The sequence below is a fragment of the Vulpes vulpes genome, unplaced genomic scaffold (genome assembly GCF_048418805.1).
Source record: "Vulpes vulpes isolate BD-2025 unplaced genomic scaffold, VulVul3 u000000644, whole genome shotgun sequence".
Lineage (NCBI taxonomy): Eukaryota > Metazoa > Chordata > Mammalia > Carnivora > Canidae > Vulpes > Vulpes vulpes.
This window is the reverse complement of record NW_027325787.1, coordinates 110944-128757: the sequence shown is the minus strand read 5'-3', so window position 1 is coordinate 128757 and position 17814 is coordinate 110944. Positions and strand designations below refer to the sequence as shown.

Sequence of the window (17814 nt, the reverse complement as noted above, 5' to 3'; positions counted from 1 at the left end):
CTTGTAGCGTAGGGGGCAGAGTGCGCACTTTTGGTTTTAAACCTCTCCCCCTGGAATTTCCTAATAATTTTCCAACTGTCTTCTCTTCCACCAATCCTGGTCCAGCTGGTTAGTGGGCATGACAGAAAAAAGAAATGATGTAGGAACGTGTAGGCCTTTGACCTTGAATGGCTTTTTCAATATCAGGAGTTCCCTAAGTAGTAAGAAGAGTTTTTCCTTGATTTCTGTCTCGTGGTTGGGAGAGTTCACCAAAGTTGCCCTTCCCACAGTGAAGGGGTTTGTCCCTAATGGGCGAGGATTCCCGCTTCTCCCTTCTGGCCTTTCCTCTAGCTAGCGAGGACTCCGAAATACCAGAGGAGAGCTCCCTGCTGTACTATCAGGAAACATTCTTTAATGAAAAAAATCCCATGTTTCCAATCTCATTTTACTAGATGAAAAGCTGATTACCTGGAGGGGATGCTCATGCAGGCAGGGCCTGTCTCTTTTGCTCACTGCCATGACCCCAACCCTGCTCATGACAGGTCACTAACTTCCTGAGAGGACAGGTATGGGCCTGGATGCCACGGAGGCTTTCTTTTTTTATACTGGCTTCCAGATTCTGAACACCCTTTCCTCCCCTTCCCTAGTTTGACCTCTCTTTGAATCCTGTCCATCTTCCCATGTCTGTCCAGGGAGTCGCCCACTGAACACCTTTTCTGACCACACCAGTCCTAGAGGGGTCTGCATCCTCTGGCACCTGCTCCGGATGTCACATTATATGTTTTGAGTAATTTCCTGCGAATCCCGGTTAAAGTGCTGCTATATTTATCAGGGACTTGCTTTTAATTTTTATTTTTTCAAATTCGAAATCCTTGAAGGCTAATAGCATCCCTCTCTGCTTCAGTTTCTGGTACATACTTTTCTTCCTGAATGAATTACCGTATTCATTATTCATTCCAAAAAAAAAAATAGTCCTTAAGTGTTGTGGGCCAGGATCTGCCCTGGTGCAGGGGAAACAGGGAGAGAAACGTGCTGGGGAGGCTCCTGTTCTTGTGGCACCTACACCAGGAGGCGGAAGACCGACAACAAACAGATGAGAGATTGCTGATTACAGTCCGTGCACTCACTGAAGAAAGTAAAACGAACTGTAGGGAAGTGCCATGGTGCTTCTGGTTTGGGAAGACATCTCAGAAGGGAGGGCTTCTCAGCTCATTCCCAAGGAGAAGAGAGAAGGAAAGCAAGGGTTGGGGGATCATCCATACCCCGGGAGTCGTCGGGTGTGTAGAACACTGAAAGCCTCTTTTGGTGCCTGGAGCATCTTGCCTTCTTTGGTATATTTTTTGCATTGTTATTTTAAAATACTCATAGACTTAGAAGTTGCATTAAAAAAAAAAAAAAAAAACGGGATCCCTGGGTGGCGCAGCGGTTTGGCGCCTGCCTTTAGCCCAGGGCTTGATCCTGGAGACCCAGGATCGAGTCCCACATCGGGCTCCCTGCATGGAGCCTGCTTCTCCCTCTGCATATGTCTCTGCCTCTCTCTCTCTGTGTGACTATCATAAATAAATAAAAATTAAAAAAAAAAAAACTATAGAGGCGACATATGTCCTGCCTCAGGCTTCCCCCGTGATAACATCTTCCAAAACTAGACTATCTCATTGCAGTAGGAGATTGACATGGCACATGACTCTTAGGTAGACCACAGACCTTATTTAGGAGACTTCACCAGTTTTTGTACGTATTCATCGCATATAAAGGACTTGCCTGTGTGTGTGTGTGTGTGTGTGTGTGTGTATGTTTTAAAGTCTACATTTCTTCATCTCTCTTGTTAAAGAAGATTTATTTGAGAGAGAATGAGAGAGAGGGTGTGGAAGCGGCATAGAGGGCCGGGGAGGGGAGGAGGGACAAGTAGACTCTGCGCTGAGCACGGAGCCCAACTCAGGACTTGATCTCACAACCCCGAGATCATGATCCGAGCCAAAACCAAGAGTCAGACGCTCAACTTGACTGAGCCACCGGGTGCCGCCTTGTCATCTCTTTTAAGCCCAGTTTGCTCTGTGTGTTTTGGGAATGCCTGACTTATTTATTCAGCAAACATTAATTGGACACCTACTACATGTCAGTCCTGTGTCGAGTATTGGAGATATGAGGATGATTGGTGCCGTGGCGAGCAGGGGCATAGAGGCGGCAGCTCGATGAAGGTTGAGGGAAGCTTTCCAGAAAAGGTGCTGGTGTTGGCCCAGTGAGAAGGTCTGGATGTGAGAAAGGATGACCCATCCTGGGCACGCCAGACGCAAGAAGGGAGTGAGGTCAGTCCAGAACAGTCAGCAGGTTTAGAGTACGAGGGTCCAACGTGCCAAGCTGGGGATTTGGGGCTCGGCGACTCTGAGGATTCCCCAGTGGCCCACCAGGTAGGGACTCAGAGAATGATTGGGATCATCGGCCAACCCTATGTAGTTTGTTTTCTCTCTGCTCCATCCTTTTGAGCAATAAAGGCAGGGTTTACTGTGTGCAGAGCTGACCTGGGAGCGACTCCCAGATGCCACCCAACGAGGCCTCTCCCAGGCAGAGCGCGCTAGCCACTCTCACGGAGCAGCATTCGGCTGTGAAGCGCACGTGTTTGCATATCATTGACCTTTGTTGTACATGAAGGAACTAGGTAGGGACGCTAGTTGGACGTTCCCTGTAAGTTTCTGAAGAGGGAGAGAGAGATGCCTGTTGGTTGCTGGATCCCCACGGATTAAACAGCGCCCAAAAAAAATAAATAAATAAACAGCGCCCATTCGCTGAAGAAGGAATGTTCGAATCTAATCAGGGCACTTAGTATGTGGCTCTGACCTTTTGAGCGTGTCGTTCGGGGCAGCAGCCCGGTTACACTCAGCCTGCCTGCACAGCTCCGCTGGAACACTCTGGAAACGTGTAACTAGGATGTCCTAGTCTTTTAGAACAAAATGCAAGAGGAAGAAGCCACGCCGCCATGTCCCCAACAAGCAGTGGCTTGGCTTTCTAGAGGAAGGAGAGAAGCAAAGGTGGACTCCAGGTCAGTGTGCTGAGTGCTCTCGGGACTTCTGGCACCGACTGGGCCGCCTGGGTCCCCTCCGTGCTCCTCAGCAGCCACCTGCGAGGGTGCTTGGCACCCACCCTCCTGCTGTGGGGCTGACGGGCCTGGGCCTGAGGTCATCCCACACGGATGGGCACCTCGCTTGCTCAGCACGTCCCCTTTGAGCTGTCGGTCTGGCCGCGGGTGTGGGTTGGGGAATGTGGCCCTGCGTGGGGACGCTGATGCCGCACAGGCCCTTACCTTCCTTGCAGAGGTTCTGGGTTTCGTGATACGTGTGATGAGCCTGGCTTCTAAGTCCAGGGGCCCTCGTGCAGACGGGAGAAGCAACCAAAGCTGTGGCTGATGGGGGAGGCTGGGTGGGCACCTGGCTGCTTGTGCCCTCTTGTGTAGTATAGGGGCTCCCCTCTGCCCTGCGAGGGTGCTGGGGCCACAAGTGGGAAGTGACCCTGGGAGCAAAAGCGCTTACTCTGCGCAGCCCCCTGGACAGCACTGCGCGGCCTCCTGAGTGTGTAGCAGGTGCCAGAGGCCTAAGGGGGAAGAGCTAGACCAGGCAGCCCGAGCCCCATCTCACTGCTACCCCAGCCCTGTGTGTCCTGGAGCAAGCACCCCCTCTTTTTTTTTTGCACCCCCCTCTTTAAAGACTTTATTTATTCATTCATGAGAGACAGACAGAGAGAGGCAGAGACATAGGCAGAGGGAGAAGCAGGATCCCTGTGGGGAGCCCGTTGTGGAACTTGATCCTGGGACCCCGGGATCACGCCCTGAGCCCAAGGCAGATGCTCAACCACTGAGCCACCCAGGAGCCCTCTGGAGCAAGTCTCTTAATCTGGCTGGACTTCATTGTCCTGCCTGTAAAGTCACAATTGCCAACTAGATGATCCTAAGGTTTCTCCCAAAATGAATATACTGTCATTGTGCACTAAAGGCTAATGGTATGGGTGCAGATTTAAATTCACCATGATGGGGGGGATCCCTGGGTGGCTCAGCGGTTGAGCACCTGCCTTCGGCCCAGGGTGTGATCCTGGAGTCCAGGTATCGAGTCCCTCATCTGGCTCCCTGCATGGAGCCTGCTTCTCCCTCTGCCTGTGTCTCTGCCTGTGTGTGTGTGTGTGTGTGTGTGTGTGTGTGTGTGTGTGTTTCTCATGAATGAATGAATAAAATCTTAAAAAATAAATAAATAAATTCACCCTGATGAAAAGGGTGTTTGGGGGCAATCCAGCTCATCAGGGGGTTTTCAAGGAATAGCGTGACCTTTTGGGAGTCCCTCTTCTCAGGTTTCCCAAGCTTTTACTGCTCTACAGTAGCTACAGCGTCATTGTCACCGTAAAGTCATTTAAAATGGCCCTGCAATGGGACACCTGGTGACTCAGTGGTTGAGCATCCGCCTTTGGCTCAGGGCATGATCTGGGCAAGAGATCGGGTCCCACATCGGGCTCCTTGCTGGGAGCCTGCCTCTCCCTCTGCCTGTGTCTCTGCCTCTTTCTCTGAGTCTGTCATGAATAAGTAAATAAAGTAAAAAAAAATAAAATAAAATGGGCCTGTTGCTTTTTTTGAAGGACACATCCTGCACAACTCTTTTCTGAACCCCCCCTCATTCAAAGGGCCCACTGATAGTTCACGATGCAGAGACCCCAACATCGAGACTTCCGCAAAGTTGGGCCACGTTAGCTTGGCCTTCTTGCAACAGGAGGCGGACGGGGTGAGCAGCAGAGAATTACTTTTCCTGGCCCGTTTGGAGAGCTTGCAAATGAAATTTGTTTCCATTTGTCCTTTTCGACTCAGCAAATACCGTGTTTGACTCTTGGCTGTGAGTGGGGCTGGAATGAGCGTGGCTAATCTCTATTTAAGGGCTTTATCTTCTCCAGGGCCAGATCAGCCAAAATCTTGTGCTGCTGTCGTTGACTGGGGCCCGGAGGGGTCTCAATGGTTCTGTTCGTGGGGCTCAAGGCTGGGGCTCACGGCGAACCGAGAGAGCTCCACACCCAGGACAAAGTAGCTGGCAGATTGGGAGGGCAGCTGGATAACTTTTTGGTAATTATTTGTTTTCAGGCGTGCCAAGGCTGCACTTGAAACTCAAATTATTCACAAGCATAATAGCCAAGTTCTCAGTTCACGGTGTATCTTCCTGCTGAGTGCAGAAGGAATGGGGCAATTTTCTGAGACGCGCATTGTAAAACACTTGTTAAAAGTGCATCAAAGAGGCAGTCGGTGTCCACGGCGGACCTACGTGCTGAGTTTGGGGAAAGAACGATGGGCTTGTCCTGGGAGGAGAGGAAGTCCCTGAGTAGAGAGAGAGCCCAGGTGGCTGTCTCCACAAATGTCCCTTGTGCGTTTCTAACACAGGGACGAGCAGAGCGAAGCGTCCAAGGCCCAGGGAGCCTGCCCAGGTGAAGGCAACGAGAAGAGATGCAGATGGCAAGAGATAGAGAACAACGGATGCCTCTGGAAGGGGAAAGCCCTGAGAGCCGGCGTTGTGGAAGCAGCGGGCTCCCGTGGTCTGATCCGATGTCGCGCAGCACCGTGCCTTCCTCCAGATGTCCTGGTCGCTCTGGCTTTGAGCAGAGTGCCCGTGCAGGCAGGACAGACACCCTGATTGCCCTTCCCACCCCCCTGTAAACTCACCCACACCTGCTCCTCGGTTTTGCCCGGATCTCTGTCGCCCGTGCTTCTGTGCATCCGCATCTCCGGCCTCCTCTACACGCCACGCCATGGGCAGAAGCAGCAAGGCTGCGGGATGGGGCTTCGGTGCCAGTGGAGACTCTGCAGGAACTGCCCCCGCCTCACTTTTGCTTGTTCCTTCTGTGTCTTCCTTCATTGGTTTGTTCAGGTGATCCTTTGACTCGACGTGTGTTTAGTGAGCACGTACTGTCTGCTGCGTGCTGTGGGTGCTCAGGATCTGGCGGTGGACGTGGCAAAGGAGGGCTATGCCAGGGGGCCACCGTGGTGTGTGTGTGAACATCTGGGACTGGGTGAACATCTGGGACTGTCTCCGGATCACCTGTCCACAGTTAAATGCCCAGATTCTTCAGCTGGGACATGTCCCCACTACAAAAAAAAAAACAAAAAACCACACAACAGAGATTTTTATTAATACAGATTCCAGGCCCGGGTTCCAGAGATACCGAGATCTTCACTCCCTTAGTACGTACTTAGTTTGTTGGGTCAGACAGGTGTGATGGACTGTCAGTCTTTTGACTTACGAATCAGCCATTCAGTTCAACAGAGATTTCCTGAAGACCTACTGTGTGTCAAAGCGCTCTGCTTATGTTCTTTTTTTTTTTTTTTTTTTTTTTTTCTGCTTATGTTCTGCATCACCGCAAATCCTTTCCCCTATTCCTCAGAGAGGATTAGAGCGGGCCGTATGGGTAATAAAAATGAACGAACATGGAAAAGGTAGTCTCTGTGGCAGGGACTCCTGTTAGTAGGGTTTCTGCCGATGGGCTGGTTGATCTCCATGAGTTTTCCACCACGCCGGTAGGAAGTACAGTCTTCAGCTTCTTCCTCCCTTTTCTCAAGTAAGTACTGTTACTTGTCCCTATCTTCCAGATGAGAACACTGAGGTTTCAAGGGGTTAAGTAACTTGCCCAAGGTCACACAGTGAAGAGTGTAGAACCAGGGCTTGAACCTCAGCCTCTCACTCCAGATTCTGTGCTTGCAACCCCTGTGCCTTGTTGGATTGGCCTTCACAACTAGGCTGTCAGGTGTCTCAGAGTCACATGTTGACTCGTAGGGCTGGGGCTGAACCAGAATTGCCCACAGACACTGCTGGTTCTCTGCGACTGGTCTTCACGTTTTCCTAGCGCACACATCTTTACCGGCACCTTGTCGGTGCCTGGAAGATAGCGGCCTAGCTGAAAACCTTCTGCATAGAGTTAGTTGCTTTGAAGGAGAAACCCTGTGGTTAAAAAAGAGGCCATTGCTGGTGTCAGTTATTAACTAGTAACTCCAAAGGGGTGAGTTGAACTAAATTGTGTGTAACTTTTCTGATAATTATGATTGTAACAGATGCATGGGCCGTAGTGAGTTGGGGCTGTGTTAATATTGGTGATACAATTAGTTCCCATTTTCTGAGACGACTGCGAACCAGACATGCTGGATATCTGCCATATATTGTTCCCATCTTCCCCAAAGCCCTGGAAAGCAGTTGTTGCTCTTCTGCTTTACAGAAGAACCAAGGGCTCACGAAGGTTAAGTGACTTGCCCAGGACCATACAGCTTATCAGTCGCTAACCCAGCCTCGGCTGCTCCTAACACCGTGCCTTTCCAGTCCCCTATTTGTTCATTAAAATTTATTTATTTTTATTTATTTATTTTTTTACTGACCACCTACTAAGGTGCCAGCTGCTCCTCTTCGTGCTGGGGATGCCATGGGAATATGGTAGATGTGGTCTTTGTTTCTTGGGGCTTATACCAGACAGTGGTGGCCTTCCAGAGCCCGGGACCCCTATGTAAAATAGGCAAGTGGGGAGAATGGGATCCAAGACATAATATGAAGGCCTTGAACCGACAAGGCCCAAAGCCTCTTCTGTAGTTAGGGTTTATTTTTTTTATTTTTATTTTTTATTTTTTTGTAGTTAGGGTTTAATCAGGCAAGTAACTGTAGAGATATGAGTCCTCCAAGGAGGTTTAATTACTTATCAGTGTAGGTTAAAGGAAAGTACAATTAGAAGATTCAGAATGGGCATTTTGGGGTTGGCAAGCTTGCAGTTTTAAGACCCGGGCTGACTTGAGAACAGCCTGCAGAGGGCGGGCCATCTAGCTGCCATCTTGGTAGTCTTGCTTTCCTGGGCCCTCCCACTCCCACCCCCCAGCACCTAGTCCTGGCCCCAGTCCTCCGGACAGGTGAGGAGGCTACTGATGGCTACTCATGCAGCTGGCACCCCTCCCTGTTACTCCACAGGCTGCATGGATGGTACTGGTGCGGAGCCGTCCTGGTTCTTGTGCTGCTCAAGGTCAGCATCTCTGGCCCACCTGTTCAACGCTGGTGGCATCTCCCTTCTCCCCATTGTTGTGACAAACCGTCCTCACCTATTTGCAAGCATTCAATTCTCTACTTGAGAACCTTAAAAATGTGCTTGTTTTTCCCACAACACCAGTTCCCTTTTGCTCTCTTCCCTTGGCTGGCTCTACACGACCTCCAGATGACTCCAGTCAGACTTTCCTCGATTGTTCCTTTTCCCACGGTGTCCTGTTTTCGGGCCCTGGGTCTGTCTGGTATTTCCACAAATGCCCATCAAGTACCCCTTGCATGAAGGTTCTGGTCAGGGAGGGGTCAAGATCTTTATGTGAGAGAGAATATCAGACATGGTTCGCTGCAAGCCCTTCATCTCATGGATGACAAAGCTGGAACACGGGGGAAAAAATTGGTGCAAGTGGACACTCCCGACTCATTGCCCGCACTCTGTCACCCTGGCTACTTCTCAAGCACAAAGTAGCTGTAGTGGGAAGATTTTGGAGGCGCTGGAATTTTGAACTCTTTATGCTGGAATTGCAAAGATAAAATACATAGCTCACAGCCACTATCTTCTAGAACATACAAGAACCAATCCTTAGTCTCACTCCAGCGTGAGATGAGGGACGCAGACAGCGTCGTAGACGATCAAACAATGTGAAGATGGAGGAATTCACTTGTTAACCTCTGATTACATATTATTGTTTAATGTTTTTTGTTTTTTTTTAATTGTTTAATGTTTAAAAAAAATAAAGACATTAAAATCCTGACGAACATAGAAATGCTTTTCACGGAAAGTTTAAAATCCTGCATGATCCACCCGTCAAACATGTTCTTTGTGCGCCTATTAACACATCTGATACTATCGTTCAAAAAAAAAATAGGCTTGTTCTTCAGTCTGCAATGTGCGATTCTCCCCAAGCATCTGTTCTCACAAACACCTCAGTTTACTTGTTTCTTTTGAAAGCTGCAAGTGTCTGTTCTATGAACGAGCCGGATGTACTAAGTGATCCCTTTTTGATGGACATGGACTTCTCTCCTGTTTTCCTCTATCACGGATGATGCTGCAATAGTTCTTGCACGTGCATGGTTTTGCATGGTGGTGCATTTCTGGACAACAAATCCCCGTGGGAAGGGATTTTATTTAGCAATATTTATTTGAACTTAAATAAATATTGCTAAACATTCCTTCTTGAATGACAGGACTTACTGACACTCCCATCCACATAGAACGGGAGTGCCTCTTTCTTTACATCTTCATCTGCACCGGGTTTTCACCAAGCTTTGAAATTTGGGAGCTAAATATTTTTGAAGAGACAGTGTTATCATTTGGGACAATTTAAGTTCATTTTTCACATTTGTTATCTCTCTTTGTTATCTCCCACAAAGACTTTAAAGGTATGGTTACATTTAAGACAGGCATTTCTTTTAAAGGGTTTCATTTTTGGAAACCTGAGGCCCACATCTAGTTTCTCCCCAATCTTTTTTCCTGTGTTCCCTGCTGGAGCAGACTTGTTCTCTGGCCCCTGGCCCACAGGCTGTTGTTGAAGTAGAGGCGTTGGTCTTCTCAGGGCTATTGATAGGGGGACATAGCCCATCCCCAAGGCCCCACACCTTGATGAGGGCCAGGGCTGAAGAGACTTTGTGAAGCTGGCTGATTTTTTTTTAAGCTAAGCGCCCCCTTAAAGCGGGCTTCCCCCAGCAGGCTTTAGAGCACACATTTCCTAACCCAGATGGCCTCGCTAGCCTGGACACCTGGCTGGGGGAATGAGCCGGCACCCCCTGCGTCCGTATTAGTGCTGCTTCCGTGATGGTGCTGATGGTCTCAGCTGTGCACATTCCGCCTTCCCCCAGGAATGCTGGGGAGATGGAGATGGGTTTGGCCAAGGAGCCTTTCCATGGTGGCTCCGCTCAAGCACCAGTTAAGCCAAGGGTGGATAAATGATCCTTCCTTGGAAGGTCAGTGTTGTTGGGATGCCCTCTTTTTAAAGCTAAATTAAGAAGAAGCAAGATCAAAAAAAAAAAAAAAAAAAAGAAGAAGAAGAAGAAGCAAGATCATCTCTAGAAAAAATAGTGCAGTGACCATGTTCTGGGTGTTCTCAGTCTGTTCTTTCTGCCTTTCTGTGTCCCAGCCCCTTAGGGACACACCCCGATAACATCCCTTTATGCCCCCTTGAGGGGCATGTGGATCCCTGCTTCTCTCCAGCCTGTTCTAGGGAATGACCTCGGTATTAGTCATTTACACACTAGTGTGAAGGCAGGGCACCTGATTTTAGATATGAGGCAGCAGTACGTGAGGATTGAGCATCAGGTTGAGGCTTTTAAGGTGTGGTTCATTCTTGCTTTCTGAAATCACTCCATCAAAACAGTCCTCTCTTTTGTATCAAACGCCTTCAGAGTGCTGAGATGGTCAGACAAGGCAGACGGTGGAGTAGTCATATTCTCCGGAATCCAAATGATTTGGGAAACTCTGCAGGCCCCAACCGCCCATACCCGAGGGGCGACTTCCGAAAATATATTTTCAGGTATTTAAATGGTCTTTTAATTTAAACCATATAGTAGTATATCCACACCCACAGGCCTTCACAATTTTTCCAATGGGTAGTGAAAATGGAGCAAAAAAAGTGAATCTGAAGTGTTAAGGCAGGCAGGGGTGGTGAAGATTTCACTTGTGGGACTGTCCCCCTCAAGCTACAGTAATTCCCCAGAACACACACAAGGACTTGGCGTCATCCCATATATATCCTGGCCTGTTCTCAGGCTGACGCCTGTGTGGTGACACAGCACTGACAGGTAACACGATGAATTGAAAACATATCAATCCAAAGGCCAGCTCAAGGGAAGCCTTGTTAAACTAGAACGTGGTCTGGAAGCTCCGTTTCCAGAACTGTCGGCTGAGTGAGAGGACATGGGTGGCCCAGTGGTCATTTTTAGGGTGAAGGCCCTGATGTGAGGAATTACATTTCCTGACAACGAGGCAGGATATTCAGAACGTCATGTTACGTGATGGGCTTCACCTTCCCCGACAGAGGATGGGCTTCACCATAGAATGGCTCCCGGGGTCGGATTGATGGCAGAGAGCTGGCTGCCTCACCCTGCACATCTGTGGATGACGTCAGCATCCTGGCATTGACGGCAACGTGAGAGCTACCCTGTGTAAAGTTGGTATCTGTTTGGGGATTATTCAATCACCAGTGGCTTTCTCCCTCCTTCTGTCTTGGCTGGTCAGCGTGAGCTTTCTATTTGCAAAATTCTGGGCTTCTCATTATGAAACAGACCTTAGGATTCATCCAGTTGGCCCAAATGCAAAATTGGAAAACTGAGATATCCCTCCTTAAGCTGTTGTTGCCTCTGGGCCATATGCAATGTCCCGTAGATACCAAGGAAGGAGAAGCTAGCCCCGAGGGACTTTTCTGGCATGCTGCATGTTCAGATTCCTTTAACAGGCAAGCCCAGAAAGTTATTTCTGTCAAAGGCACGGGGTACAAAGTTTTAAGAAGATAAAATATACAATATTCATCTTCTTAGCTGAAAAGAACATTGGAGAAGAGCTGTTCCTGCCTCCACTGTCAGAAAAAGATACTGAAGTCCAGAGTGGTTCCAGGGTTCATCCAAGGGGATGGGGTTTTAAAGCAGACTTAGAATGGGGTTGGGTTGGGCTTCAGGGAATTGATGGAGTTTCAGCCTGGGGTGTTAAACAAGGAGGAGGAGAAAGAATAAAAAGGATGAGAGAGGGGAGTCCTGCCCCTAAGGCACCTGGGAGAGAAGGCATAGATGGCAGCCACAGGCCAAGAGGACCTTTACAGATCTGTCCCTCGGTGGGCAGATGCTAGAGGCATCCTTACTCATAATGCTCTTGGCCTGACCTGCTCCTCCATGAAGCTGTGATACCAGGAGCTCAGTAAGATCTTGCAGAATGCATTTCATTAAGTCTAGAAACATCTCTGTGGAGGTTGGGAGATTGTGAGGATGCCATGAAATGGGCCAGAGCTGAGTCTGTCCGGGGGCTCTCATACGCGGGAGTGGTTGCTCCCTGGCTCAGTGATGCAACAGTGGGGAGAGTCAAGAGCTGTGGGAGGGCTCCTCTGGCCAGCTGAGGGCCCAAGCAATCGCCCACACAGGGCAGAAAGTGGAGTAGACCCAGCCTGTGGCTCTGAGCCCTTAGAACAAGCAGATCCTGCTGTCAAAGTGGCACCATCACTGGCTTAAGAAGAAGGGTCATGGCCAGTGTGCCTCTAGTGGCCAGGATGCCCTCATATTAGTTCTCTGCTCTGTCCACTTGCTGGACCCCCCACCTTGATCCCCTTCCCCCATAGTCCATTCCCCTTAACTCAAGAAATCTGACTTTTAGGCCAACTGGATTTCCTTAGAGGGCTGGCTTTCTGGCTCCCCCATGATCCCGTCTCCCCCAAGAGACCTCCTGATGGCAAACTCCCTTAGAGTTGCTGAAGGAGGCAGAAGTCCATGGGCAAAGCGATCCGATCCCCGTGGTGAATTGGCTGAGCCTCGTACGCATATGGGGTTGTAGGTCTGGCAAAGCCACAGTTCCAAAAGAGAACGCAAAAGGTCCTATAAGTTGGCCTCCTGCCCCCAAAAACGTGGTAATTCCAAATGTCACCTTGGCATTTTCTTCTCAAATAAATTCTGTCTTGTTCATATCACAAGGAAACTGGAAACATGGATTTGAGAACTTCTGTGTTTATTTCTCAGTCCTCTGATTGACTTGCTGGGTGACATGTTGAACTATTACATTTCTTTCGTGGATAAATGTGAACATGAGCTTTGAGATTTTTATCTGTTGAGGACTGGAGGCCTGTGGTTTATTTGGAGTCAAAGAAAAGTATTTGGACTTCGGTATTTTGCGTGTGTATGTTTGTGTGTGTTTATAAAAATAGGATATAAGGCAAAGAGTAGCTTAATATTATTGGTTGGTAAAGAGCCATATGGATTTGAAAAAAAAATTCACAGATGATTTAGAAGGTTGATAATGTTGCCGTCAGAAACCAAGGCATGGGGAGGATTTGGATAGAAGTGCTGTGTCCGATTGCTAAGAAAACAGAAGGCGTGATGCTTTGGAGAGGTGCTTTGCCTCTTAGGAGACATGAATGATTTTTGCGCTTCAGTTCTTTGTAGTATTCTCATGCAACACAGGAGAGATGCAGGAAAAAAACCCATCCTGAAGATGGAGAAATAAAGACACAGAAGGTAATGTTGCTGCAGGAATTCTGGGACAGAGGTGAAATTTGAATCCAGAGCTTCTTGCATCTCGGGCTGCAGCACGGAAGGCCTCATGGAGCAAGGGTGTGTGTCGGTGTTGAGCACCCTTCATCGCCAAGATGCTGGCTTCTGCGAGACTCCAGGTGACCACTGGCCCCGGGAGGCAGGAGCCTGGGGCTTTCTGGATCAGGATCTACACACAGCTGTCTTCATTTTCACAAATGACCTCCTTGACCTCTAGGGTGGAGGGAATGATGGATTGAAACACTCTGATGGACGTACGCATTTGGAATTTGTTGTGCTGATGTGTATTAGGAAGAGAACAAACCTCTTCCTAAGAAACGTATGTTAAAGGTGTGTTTGGGAGGTGAATCTTTAATGCACATGGAGCTGAAAAAAAACATTTATTTTATTTTTTACTTATTTATTTTTTTGGAAAAAAACATTTAGAAAGCACTATGGACTTTTAATAAACTGTGGATATTTATAGACAAGTCAACCAAAACAGACGTGGTGCCAGGGACACAGAGTTGGTTTGGGTTTTTGCTGTGTCCTGGGTGATGGGGGATGTTTCCTGGTTTGGGAGGTGGAAATGGGAGGGTTGGTAGTTCTCCGGTATTCGGTACCATGCTGTCGTTTTCAACAGAGAGGATGTCAGAGGGAGAGTGATCAAAGTTCAGAAAGATACTCTCTGAACTGTGTGGGGTTGCTGGATAGCACGTGAGCCTCAAGTCCCCTTAATTCCTCATTAAAACACCTACTTGAGGGATTCTGCATTTTCCCCTTGACTCACGTGCTCACGCCATGGAAAAGCTCATGCTTTTCCATCTCCTTGGTCATAGGTTGAAGATATAAGTTAGGATCACCTTTCTGGAGAGCCGTTTGGCAGTAGGGATCCAAGGCCTTACAATGTGAGTACTCCGACCCGGCGATTACACTTTTGGGACTTCACACCGTGCAGGAGTGAGGCCGTGCATCCGACACGGTTCACAGTAGCAGAACACTGGAGATGTGAGTGTCCAGCAGAATGAGCGGGGCTGAGTTCCTGGTTACCCCACATAAGGCTCTCCAGGCATCCACTCATTCTGCATTGTTTATTAAGCACCTCCTGTGTGCCAGACCCACAGAAGGGGTGATGTCAAGGCTGACACAGCTTCAGCCCACCTGAAGCTCAAAATTTTGTTGCAGCAACAGATTTCGTATAGCGTGAAGCAGAAAAAGGAAAAAGAAAAAGAAAACGGGCACAAAGTGTTTTGACAGTGTGCTCTCACGTCCGTTGTATGAATAGAAAAACCTGGAAGACAGTCTGAATGAACAGAGGCCTAGAAGCTTTGGGCAATGGCCATATATCCATGCATATTTTTTCCCCTTCAAATTCTTCTCTAGTTTGCAAGTTTTCCACAGTGACCATTATGATTTTTATACATTTTATCTTTTAATGTGCCTTGGACGATAGAGAAAAAGAAGTGAGCAGACCTGGATTCTAGATTCAGCTCTTCCTTAAACATGCGGTGAGCTCTTGAGCAAGCCAGAGAAGCCTGGGGCGCAGTCTGGGGAGAGAGAGGCCTCTGAGGCTTGCAGCCTGCGGTTCCCAGATCCCAAGCTCCCATCTCCTCTGAGGACACTGGGGGATTGTGCCGCACGGTTGGCAGCCTGGGAGCTTTCCCAGGAGGCAGGACTGCGGCCAGGCTGCTGACGCCCCAGTCCCCGGGCACCCTTTTGGATGTCCTGGGTTCTGGTCCTCTAGGAATCTGGGGTGTGCTCAGAGGAGGAAAAGGAGTTTGTGTATCAGGCGTATGTAATTAAATTAAGGAAGTGCCTCTAACCTTGCAAATGAACATCGACTTGGATTATCTCAGCCAAATGTCACCGCACCCCAAGAAAACAGGTGACGGCAGCTCCACTGAGTGAGCCGTGTCTGGGGCCAGTTATGGTGTGCGAAGCATTTTGCGGACATTTTCCTAGTTGAGGCTCCTGGCAACACCCCTGAAGTGGGTGCTCATCACCCCTGTTTTATAGGTGGGGACCTTCCACTCAGAAAGCAGGTAACCGGGGATCCCTGGGTGGCTCAGAGGTTTAGCGTCTGCCTTTGGCCCAGGGCACGATCCTGGAGTCCCGGGATCGAGTCCCACATCGGGCTCCCGTCGTGGGCCTGCTTCTCCCTCCTCCTGTGTCTCTGCCTCTCTCTCTCTATGTCTATCATAAATAAATAAATCTTAAAAAAAAAAGAAAAAAGAAAAAGAAAGAAAGCAGGTAACCTGAGCAGGCCACTCTGGGAGAAGGGGCTGGGAATCCAGTGCCGCTCTCTGTGCTCTGAAGCGGCGTCTCTAACCTCCCCTGGGTTGTGCCTCCCACTCCGAGAGGCGTCTCTAACCTCCCCTGGGTTGTGCCTCCCGCTCCGAGAGGCGGGCTGTATCATTGCAGACCCGCAGGTGTCGACAGCCAGGCGGTGTGTGAGGGGCAGGGTGCTGGTGGCCTCAGGGGGGCCGACTCTCAGATTGGGCACAGTCCTATTTTTGTTGCAACCGGATGCAGAGCCGGCTATTCTTAGCTGCCTTTTCTGGGAGGGTTATAAACGAGGAAATTGGGGTTCCATGCACGCACATACACACACTCAGAAAGTCTAACCTCCCTGTGATAGCTGTAGTAACCTTTCCTCCTGCTTTGTGATTGGAAGTCAGAAGCCAACTATTAAAACCTCATCATAAAGAATAGGAGAATAGAATAGAATAGAATAGAATAGAATAGAATAGAATAGAATAGAATAGAATAGAATAAATAAAATAAAACCTCATCATATACCTGTGTCTCACCAAAGAGTGAAACCTTATATCAAGTCCTGACCTTTGTTGTTTGACTGTTATTCTTGAAATAGTTTCCTTGCAGGTTCCAGCTTTGCTTATTTAGTAGGTTTTTTTTTCTTTTTTGAATGAGACATCGGGGAGGTATGGGGGACACACAGGTTGGAAACTTTAAAATGATGAAACTTTAAGATGAAGAGAAAGAATTGTTTCTTTTCCCCCATTGAAACAATGTTTCCATCGATATGATAGATACTATTTCCTGTGTTTCAATTTCAGTTCTTCTGTAGCTCAGATTCTTCTGATTCATCCTATATACCAGTGTCTCTAAAATACGGCTTTCATGTTATCATCTCCTCCTTCACCTAGAACATTCAGTGTCTCCCCATTGTCTCAGATAAAATACAAACTTGTAGGTTTTTTTTTTCTTTTTTAAAGATTTTATTTATTCATGAGAGAGACAGAGACAGGGGGGCGGGCAGAGACACAGGCAGAGGGAGAAGCAGGCTTCATGCAGGGAGCCCGACGTGGGACTCGATCCCGGGTCTCCAGGATCACGCCCTGGGCTGAAGGTGGCGCTAAACCACTGAGCCACCCAGGGATCCCTCCAACTAGTAGGTTTTGAACTCATGTTCCTTCTTCATCTGTCTGCAACCTTGCGTTTCCAGGGCCATCCTCCCAGTTATTCCCAGGAGTGATCTTGCTCACAGGAACCGGTGTCTCCGGCACGGCTCCCTGAAGATACCCTTGGCCTTTCTCACTTTGAGCATTTGTTTTATTGCTCAGTGCAGGAGAGAACCAAGTAGAAAGTTCTCCTTTCCTTTTTCCTTTTTCTGAAGTCTTCCCCTTTCTTTCAGGCACTAGTCACATTTTCCTTTTTTTAAAACAAAAACAAACAACAAAAACGAGTAAACATTCCTTGAGCATCCCAGCCTGGGGTGGCCCGAGGTACGCGATCACTCATTCTCTGCAGTTGGGGGCACATGGCCTGTGGGGCTAGACCAGCTCAGCACCTGCCCGTCACAGGGGCCCCACGGGCACCCAGTGAAAACAGTATGTACTGAACTGCTGGCTAACAAGCTTCCTGTCCCGGCCACAAAATACTGCTGCACCAAGACAGGACCTCTTACCCTTCTGAAAACAAATAGTAATTCTTCTTGTCGTGTGTGTATGTGTGTGTGTGTGTGTTCAAAATGCATATGTTGGGGGGGGGGTATTAGCTAACTATTTGTCATGCATTTGCCACCCATGACTAATCCTATTATATGAATGAGATGGAAGCCCAGAGGTGAAAATACTTGTGTGACCTCACAAAGCTGAGCCTGTCAGTAGAACCAGCCCTTGAACCCACATTTCCTTCTGCTCACTTAGGAGGCCACTGTTCCTTTTAAACCATGAGTCATAGGCCGTCAGGAACTTCTGTAAATATTCTGATGGCTTTTGTCATCCTCCCTTTTTCTCGCTAAAGGGCCAGATAGTAAACATTTTAGGCTCTGCAGGCTATGTGGTTTCTATTGCAAGTCCTCAACTCTGGCCCTCTGGTGGGAAAGCAGCCATGGGCACTGCGTAACCCAGCGGGTGGGGCTGTGTTCCAAGAAAATTTTATTTACGAAAACAGGCAGTGGATTGGATTTGGCCTGCGGGTTATAGGTTGCTGACCCCCTGCTAGAGAGATGGTTTTCTTCTCTCTGTTCCTCATATTGGGCTGAAAAGTCAAGTTTAGGCATTAAGGAAATTTCAGTTTGAATTCTGAGCAGGCCCGGCCATAAAGTATAGGCCAATACGTAAATTATGTCCGTGGCTGGGAA

At 48.5% G+C, this 17814-nt stretch overlaps 1 protein-coding gene across 3 annotated transcripts in view; it reads left to right on the top strand.

Moving 5' to 3' along the window:
- LOC140593697 (forkhead box protein N3) overlaps positions 1–17814 on the top strand; it is a 248655-nt gene that overhangs the window by 129338 nt on the left and 101503 nt on the right. The gene's annotated exons all lie outside the window — the stretch shown is intronic.